The sequence below is a fragment of the Synchiropus splendidus genome, chromosome 14, assembly GCF_027744825.2.
Source record: "Synchiropus splendidus isolate RoL2022-P1 chromosome 14, RoL_Sspl_1.0, whole genome shotgun sequence".
NCBI lineage: Eukaryota > Metazoa > Chordata > Actinopteri > Syngnathiformes > Callionymidae > Synchiropus > Synchiropus splendidus.
The window spans coordinates 19465330-19475347 of record NC_071347.1 but is presented as its reverse complement, the minus strand read 5'-3'; positions in this window follow the sequence as shown (position 1 = coordinate 19475347).

The following is a 10018-nucleotide window of genomic DNA, read 5'->3' as shown; positions in this document are numbered from 1 at the left end:
CGGGGACAGGTGACCAGGAAGGAGTCTTCCTCACATTTTCAGTCTGTTTCTGTCTGCACTCTGTCTCACTCTGTAATCCCGCTAAGTCTCCGCGTTCTCCTTCCTCGTGAGTGACGACGGTGGTAGCTGTTTTTCAAGAGGGGCGCCTCAAGTCTGTTCGGAACAAAAGGTCAGAGGGTTGCCAGAGCCCTCAGAATCCCTCTCCTGGGGTTATTGACTTATGAGGAGAGATAGTCCAAACTGGAGTGTGAAACCGTGGTCACGAGGGGCCAAAACGGGAGCGTAACGTGGACCGAATCTAGAAGTATTTGCAGGGGTGCTAGGGTCCAGGGGGGAGGGGGGGCCACACCTGACTAATCCTGCTGATCATTGTAGCGTCGTCATTAGCTGTGGATCCTTGAGCTGGTGAGGGGACACAGATGGTGGTGGGAGGCTAAGACGGTGGTCCCTAAACACTCTATTAACACGGGATAAGACTCTTGTCACTCCTGCCTCAGCAAGTTCATGACTCAGCAAACTTGTTGGCGTTGATACAAATGAGTCGCAGATCCAAAACAACGGCTCAGTTCTGGAGGAGACACCGGAGAAGATGGTGGACCAAAGACGTCACCCTCCAGGGTTGAGAGCGGGAGTCGCGGATGAAAATCCGAAGTGGCCAAGATATAAAAAAGATTAGATTCTGCGGAGCAAAACTTTCACGATGGAGTCAACTGCGACTCCGGTGGGACTGACTCTGACTATGGTTCAATTCAGGCTGCTGAACTGTTGATGTCCAGCGTCCGGCCCTGGGGCCAACTGTGGCCTTTGGTCTCATTTCACACGGCCTCAGATTGTACTACACTAATGGTATTTCCCATTGTGTCATGAGAGTCACCGGTGTTCAGCTACTTTTTTAATATTATATTTCAGATGAGAGGCAACGATCCCGCGCACTGACTGGTCCAGGAATCTTTCACGATGGAGTCATGGGCAACTGGATGGAGTCCTGTTTTCTTCCTACCATATCTGACGTGTTTGGAAACTTGGCTGAACTTTCTGTTTATACAAAAGTAACTGTCTGAGTCCAGCATGGGTGAACCACAGTTCATCATTCCACTGGTGTTGAGAAAGAGATCATGCCGAACCTTAATCCTTGCGCAGGTTTCTGATGGTTCTACAACGCTATCGACCACCTCACCTTTTGTGAGTAAAGTCGCATGCTAAACGAACTATCCAAGCACCGGTGGGACTCATTGACATATCAAAGGAAAGGGGAGAGCAAGAAAGGTTTAGATGTCGAGATTTCCAGAACTTTAAAGCACAGAATTTCTGTGTAAAAGGCTTCTTCTTCATGAACTCCAGAATAGGAACCACATTTCAACAGGCATCTTATTGGAATGATGCCCCTGTGTTCTGGATTTAGACGTCTAGACACCCCAGATTCAGCTTCTCCTTTAACGTCTGCTGCAGCAGAAAACAGCCATCTTCCAATGACCTTCCACAGAAAACAGTTCTCAGGTGAGTCAGCATGACCTGCTGCCATCACTGTCTGGTGATCTGCTGCAACTGGCGACTGCTCTCTGTCGTCTCCGCGACCTGCTCGGCTCGACCCTTCTCACCCTGGAAGTAAACTCTTTGACCCTCAACCCCCCCGGCAGACAGGAGACTCTGACCCAGAAGGACCACGTTGCCGTTGCGCAACATGCGCCACTCGTTTTGCCGACCTTTGCGCCTTGCGATTTTACTCATTGATAAATCAATACACGGACTTCACTCCAGATAAAAACTCCTAAACGTTGGTGCTTCTTACGATCTAATCCGAAGGCAGCAGATGCTTCCTAAATGCCAACAGGAAACCAGCTGTTTTGCTCACACTTCCTAAACTTATTGGACAGTAAACAAGAGCAGGAGCCGCTCACAGCGCTCCCCGCTCTCTGACCTACATACTGCGCTGCCGTGTCACACTGTGGATCCGTCCAGAGATCCCGCAGACTGGAGACTCCCGGGTCCACATGGCAACACCAACTCTCTCTCTCCCCTCCCTCCGTCCATCTGGAGCGATGCCGGTCAGAGCTGCAGCTTTATGACCGAGAGGGGGAGGGACAGTTGACATATGGTCGGGTGGACGCAGGGCCGCGCTCCCGGCTGATGCTGGATGTGTGTGAGACGGAGAGGCTTCTGCTGACGGATGCGATCGGGCCCGGCGCGTGCTGCCGACGATGACAACCTGTTTTATAACTGTGTTTGTTTTGGAGGAGAAGTGGCCCAGTTGTAGGTTACGTGTCTGCGGAGAGAGCGCCGCGCTGCCGTGACGCAAGGAGAGCTATTAATATCACGGGAACGGGATGTTCTCGCCTCGGCAGCGGGGTCATTCCAGGCTAAAGGAGAGCTGCGTCTCCTTTAGGTTGCGAGGAGACTGCGACATGAGAGGGGAAGTTTCTCCCGTCTTCCCGGCCCCATCCCCCACGGTCACCCTGGTTCATGCTTCCAGGCTGAGGTCGGGCCTCGCCCACCACTGAACCCAGTGACTCCAGGAGGCCGCTCCAGTGTAAACAAGAGGCTGATGTAAGAGTTTTGGGAATGAACCCTGACTGATCTGACCTCTGCCGTGAGTGACAGCAGAGCAGAACCGGTCCGACATCTAGTCTTTTTAGGAAACTTGTCGCCTATTGTTGGCCTTGTTAGTGAGCTAAATCATTTCTCCGCCTTCCGTTGAGTCACACCGTCATCTTTCTTTCTATGCACTGCATTCATCTGTTCATCACATTCATCCACTCATCATGCTCACACCATCATCCAACTTTCATACTGACACGTGTCTCTTTGCCTCCTACAATAAAACCATCCAACCATCTTCACATGAATCATCCACAGCATGACATCATCATTCTTCTCTTCTCTCCTCATCATTCACCCATCCATCCATCCATCCATCCATCCATCCATCTACCCATCCAACCATCCACCCAACCACCCATCGATTCATTCAACCACCCAGTCATCCATCCATGCATTCATGCACTCACCCATCCATCCATCCACCCAGCAGCATTCCATCCATCTACACATCCACCCATCAGCTACCCATCCAACCATCCACCCAACCACCCATCCATCCATCCATCCATCCATCCATCCATCCTTCCATCCATCCATCCATCCTTCCATCCATCCATCCATTCATCCATCCATCTATCCTTCTATCATCAATCCATCATCCATCTATCCATCCATCCATCTGTCCTTCTATCCACTCATCCATCAGGCATCTGTGATGGAGTCACAGAAGGTATAATATGTTTCTTGCTGAGCTCTGAGAACATGGGAGACGTAGATTGAGTATGACTTGTGCTGAATACTCTTAAAAGGGACGCATGCAGTGAATGCAGTACTTGCCTGAGGACTTGTATCTGAATAGAGTGTGTGAGAGTCGTGTCCCCACATCAGGGCCCGTGAGGCAAGTCCCGGATCAATGCAGCATGAATAGGGTCACGACTGACCAGCAAAAACACCCAGCGTCCGCTTCACTTTTCTCTTTTCAGCTGCATTGTGTGCGTCGGACAAAGCCGCCATGCTGTGATGAGAAGGGACAATGACAGCACTACATAGTCACACACAGTCAGCCTTGAGGGGGGGTCCAAGTCATTGACGTGCATTTCATATCAAGATGATAAACTGTGCGTCACGTCAGTCGGGATGTTCCCCGCCAAACGATGCTTCTCACGATTCAACATGTTCCCCGCGCGAGCACTGGGCCGCATTGTGGTGGCTGTGCCGGGGAGGCAGCACCGAGGCGGGGGAGGTAGGCAGGATTAACATAGCGGTAAAAGGCGGCCTCTGTTGTGTGGCTGAAACGTGGAGGGCCTGGAGGCGCGGGCTGAGGGAGGATGACGACCAAACTGGACTCCATCACAGATAAATCCTCCCACCCTTCTGTCAACTGATGCATCCACCCCAGGCCCCACCCCCCCGGCCACCACCCTCTGACTACAAGAGGCACTTATGAGGGCTCCAGTCTGTCATCTGACATCACTGTGCTTCCCGTTTCCTCGGCTGGTAGGACGCCATGCTACCAAGTTTAACGTCGCTTTGGTGACCTAGAGTCATGCGATGTCAGCGCTCGCATCGGATTTAGCGTCCGACAAAAACAGACAGTAGCACTTTGATGCAAACTGTCTTGTCTCAGTGCAGAAACCCAGAAGCTGCAGACTGAGCTCTGTGCTCCTCACATTATTAAGTTCAGTATCTTAGCTGACTTTTCATCACAACACCGCTCACACTCTGCGCGAAACATATCTTACAACAAATCATCCCAGAAGATTTGCCTCCGTACGAACAAACAAGAGAAGAACACGATCTTCAGAGGTGATCCTGGATCTCCAGACCGGAGCTTGTCTTCTGAATCAAAGTGCCAGTCACTGCCAGTTCAGATCCTCTTCAACTCACTCAGCAAAATACCAGGAGCAATATATATATATATTTTTTATCTGCTGGACAAAGTACTACATTTTAATGATATAGTTAGTATTTTTTGTTTTATTTTATGTATGGAGACAAATATTTTATTATTGTTTATTAAAAAATATTATAAGATAATGGATTTATTTATTTATATTTTCTGGACATTCCATTTTCTTTTTCAGTAAAATATTTTCAGTGGATTCTGGAAATAGTTTTTGAAAATGTAATGAATGTTTTTCAGGTAAAACTTTCCTTTCCGAATCTTTTTGTTTGTTTCAGGCTTTTGATGTTTCCCAGTGAGGTCATGACCTACTCCCAGGATACCATTTTAAAGGGGCGGGTCAGAGGGGAGCGCAGGATTCCCAGGGGCAACACTGGCTACTGGGACACTTCCGAGGGGCCAGTCAACTCATATTTTAAGAGAACAGAGAACACATAAATAAGAAGTATTAGTATTATATCTGAAAATAAATCAATCCATTTAAATAAATAAATCCTCCTCATGAATCCTTAGCTTAATCCATCACGCAAAATACAATTTTCCAAGGACTAAAAACAGGACAAATATATATGAATGTAAAAATGCATTCATTGAATGAAGCTGGTCGAAAATTGTCTTCGGAAAATGACAATAAAATATTGAAATCATGACTTGTAAAAAGAACATGGATGATAGTTTCAATCTGAAAAAAGTGGATCTGGAAATTATTAAGAAGATAAATAAATAATTATTTGACAGTTAATTAAATCAGAATGGAAAAAATATATTTACATCAGTTGTTAAATATTCCTAAAGTAAAAAAAAAAGTTTCTGAAATAATTTCATATTTTTATGAGGTTGGTTTAAAAACATCTATGTATTATTATAAAGGAAAATTGGAAATATTTCAACTGGAATTTAGGAATGTAAAAAAAAACCACAGTCGTCCACTATGGCAATGTAGTCACAAGTTGGACACCCAAGTTGCCAGATGATTCATGACCTACTTGAAAGTTGCATGAGACGGCTGCTGTGACTGAGTGCGTGGGATCTCACCTGACAGCAGGCCACACGTTTGACAACACGTCACTGAGACTTGTTTATCGTCTTCAGTCAAACAACTCGTCGGCCTGAAGTGCATTCACAAACTCTGAACCTGATCTGCGGCTCTCTCCTCACTGGCTGACGCAGAACAATATTCCACCTGCGGGTCAGAAGCGTGCGCCGAGGCGCTGGAGGTCGGGTTTTCGGTTGACTCACACGGACATGTTTACTCGTTGATGCTGTTGCGGCGTCTCCTGTCTGACTCATCGCTCTTGTTCTGTGCAGGTGAAACTGCAGCCGGTTTAGTCACCCTGAGTCACGAGGCTCTATTGTTGGCCGAGGATCAGAGAAGAACAACAAGAGAAAGCAGACACCTCAACACAAGTTAAGCTTGTGTTCCTCATATTTTGTCGATGCATCGGTCGGAACTTTTCTTTATATAGCGCCTGATATTCCCAGATATTCAGCTTCTCGTGAGAGATGATTTTAGGTGCTTTACAAGCTGCAGATAAGAGCGGGTTTATTTCTGTTACGGGAACATTTAAAGGACAATTTACAGGAACTTCAGTTTGCTTTGTTGTCATTCACTATTCAGGTTCAAACGGGAATAAGAAAAATAAATAAACAAGAGAATGAGCCAGATCAAATGTTTGCGTTTGGATGTTTGTTTCGTCTGCGTAATGAGTGTTTGGTGAGTGACAAACTAATCTGGAACTTGCTGGTCCACACTAGCAACACAGTGGAAAGGAAGACAACTGAATACTTTTTTGACACATTGTTTGTTGATACTGTATTAATGCTGCGTTCCAGTCACCTCGGAAGTGTTTAGTGCGCTCCAACTATCAAAGTCTCATTGAGTCAAAACTTTGTTTACATTCAGGGAGGCCCTCTTGGAGCAGGGTGGTGAGGATTCCGGGCTAGAAAACCAATATTGGGGGAGTCGAACTGGAACGCACTTTATTTCACTCTTCTTTTGTCAATAACTTTCAGCAACTTTCAGTCTGAACGTAAAACAACACTGACCTTAAAGCTGGAAACTCTATGATGCTTCAAACCAAGATGGACGCCAAGCTGATAGGTCCAATTGATCCACTCGCAGGTGAACTATGCAACCAATTGTCCTCCCTCAGCTAAAGCTTTTTTCTTTCACTGAAAATGTCCTAGTGTAAATAAACACATTGAGAAATGCATATGTGTTGCGTAAGGCACTGTTGTCCAAAATGACATTTACCTCAAGATGCACGTCACAAGTCTGTGTCCAAAACACTTCAAAAAGTGTGGAGCCCGAGTAAACCAGGGTTATTTTCAGTAGTATAGAAAATTCTGACGCTCATGAACGCACCAGAGAGAGAAAGAAGTGAAGAAAAGTAGCGAACGCAAACCGAAGCCGCGAGTTGCGTGTAAAAGATTCCTCATTTTTTTCAGCAGGTAGCTGCCAGTAGCGTGATCTACGGCGGCCTGAAGTGGACAAAAAGTAAGTCTCACTAAAGCACAATTTATGAGAAACAAAAATGTTACTTAAAACAAGTAATAAGCCCGTGAAGCATTTGCTTTTATGGCAGCCTAATACAAAATAAAATTGATAATAACCATAGCCCCCTCCCTGCCACTCAAAACAAACCACTGGGTCAATGTCACACCTGGACCACACCACCACGTGCGTCAGGGTCTCGTCCGGTTATCAGAATCTGTGTGTGGTATTTTCCAGTCTTTTATATTTCGCCTTGGGCGCCTGGCCTTCGCACGGCCATCTGCCAGATTGCAGTGGTCAGACTGTACTTTTGGAGAGTATCTCCCACCGAAACTTGGAGACCAATCCGTGGGATGTTGCTGTTTGGGAACTGAATGTCAGCGCTCGACACCGCTGCCAGGACGCGCTGCACCTGAGGAGGGTGGGATGACTGAACACACCAGATCCTGAGTCATCACAGAAGCGAAGCGAGGACGAGGAACTCCACCTCTTCTCTTTGGCTGTTAAATACAACATGCAAATCTCTTCTCTGCTTATGATTGACACTCAGTGGGAGTTGATAAGCGCTTCTTAGAAACAACATGCGAAAGAGGAACTGCGCCTCTTGTCAGAGACGATTGCCAAAGCGGCGCAGGAAACACAAGAAGGCTGTTTTGTGGTGAAAGAATATGTAAAATAATACAGCCAGATGGCCCAGTGAATGGCGCGTCCCCTTGCTCGCTGAACACTGGGAACTTTCTGGTGTTGGCTTTTCAGCGCGGCGCTGAAAGTGTGCATTCATCCTCAGCTGCGGCAGGTCCAATCCTGGCCTGCACGCTGGGATGTTCCTTTCTGCTGCGTTTTGTTTTGGCACCGCAGATAAAACAACGCACAGAGCGGCGTGACATGATGTCCAAGGTCACATGATCGCCTGCTCATCGATTGCTCCAGCAGCACGCTGCCATTTCTAGGAGGTGAAACAATGTTATCAGCACAACTTAGAATAAATATTCGATGACCAAGCGTTTGGATCTCACGGCATTTTGACACATTTCTCTCCACAATGGTCCCACTTGTCTCAAGCCTGACGCGGAATTGGAGATGCTCACTGGCTGCAGTCCAACTGGCGAAGAGACACACTTGCTCTGGTGGAAGATTTGAGGGTCTGCGCTCAGTAACAGGCCAGACTTGACGATAATGCACCTCTTTTTTTGTTCAGAGTGATGACTTGGAAGAAATAAAGCCATGAGTTCGGTGGAACCTTATCTGAACCAAAATAGACATCAGCGCTGCCAAAAAATATTCCCTGTCCTTTCCGTGTTGTGCGATGGAAAGTGTCACAGACAAGACTGTGTCAAGACCTGAGCAATGACCTGAGGCCAAACAACTAGTTTGTTCCAGTGAAAGCGTTTCAGTTCTTGATTTATTCAGAAAAATGACTACTGCTTGATAAGCAATAATGTCTATATGAGTTCAGTCTCTTTATGCTCTGATCTTGACACAGTCTTCACTACAACAGTAGGACAACAACACTCCGAGACGTTCCCGTCTTCTTCCCCATCAGACCACTGTCTTCTATAATCTGTGGGATGTCTCACTTTATTTTTGCTGTGGGTTCTTCTATGCATCAAACATCTGGACAACTCTGTCCATAGGCTCAAGTTATCATCCTACTCCCGACACCACTTGTGTCAAAAGGTCGAGAACACTTGTCCCACCACAGTCGCCTACATGAGTCACCAGCCCCTCACACACCACCTTCACTCTCACCTGGCTCCACTATACACTTCACACTAGTGTTGAGAGCATCCAGGGACTGAGAAAGAACAAACTACTAGCCAGTTCCTATGAAAGCGTTTCAGTTCATAATGTATTTTGAAAAGAAAATGGATAGTAAGAAAGAGATGTGTGTGTTTATATGACTTATGCTTCTGTATTCAGTTTGGTCTCAGAGAGCACGTTTAAAATGCATACAAATGGCTTAGTCCGACAACTGCAGAGAAATTGGAATTTCTCTTAGACGGACTACACAACCTGTATAACGTAGTAAATAACTAGACTAAGTAGCTGAGTAGCTGGACTATGACTGGACTGGACTGAATATGTGCGACAGTCTGAAACAGCTCCTCTCTTCCTGTCAACTTCGATGGCTCTTCCTCTACAGTCATAGGAACTGGAGGGACTGAAGAGCTCACAGCGCCACCCCTTGTCACGGAGGTGAACTGCTCATTGTTCGATTTTCAGGGTTCAGTCACTCAGCTTTACAGGACCCACTTCCCATCCTCCAACAAATAATCGCAATTTTGCACCCCCTCAGGAAACCAATCTTTGAGCTTCACTCAACCAGTCGTTCCACTTGCAACACCATCAGAACTTAGGTAGGTACATCAGCTTCAACCTCTCACTAGCATCAAACAGACAGGGCATCCAAGCAAGTTATCACCCTGACAGTCGTGTGAGAAGCCACTGAGCCACTAAACACTGAATAAAGAATCCCACTTCCTCAAGATAAACCTCATCATGAGAATGACCAGCTCTGGACTTTGCCTCTGCTTGCGGGAAACGCTTATTCGAATATTGCTTTTTATAGTTATGACTTTTTACAGTCGGGTGTGTACCAGCAAAACCTGAGCACTGCTTTTATTACCGAGAAGCATTTGAATCCTGTTGGGTGGACACAAAACAGAAGCTGTGGAATCCAACCTGGAGAAAGAAAACATCACTGGAATTGTTGGCTTTAGTGACTAGTTCTAGTTTGAGTTGAAAGAGTAACCTGTCTGCTAGCTGTTAGCTGCAGTTGTGGTTGTCAGAGTTACTGTCACAGCAGTCAAAATACTTGCAATAGTACTCGCTAAAGTTGCAGTAGAAGCTCCATTTAAGGTTGTGGTAGTGCCAGGAGCTACAGAGCCACCTGTAGAGTTGAAGTAGCAATGGCAGCCTAGTGGAAAAATAAATAGTGATGAAAACAAAATAAGCAGAGTATTACTCACTCAGTACAAATGTTTGCAAACACCTTCTGACAGTAATACTTTGGGGGCTACACTGTGTCACTGCAACAGCATTAAGTTGCAATTGTGGCAGTAGATTTTGTGGTAGTAGTACAT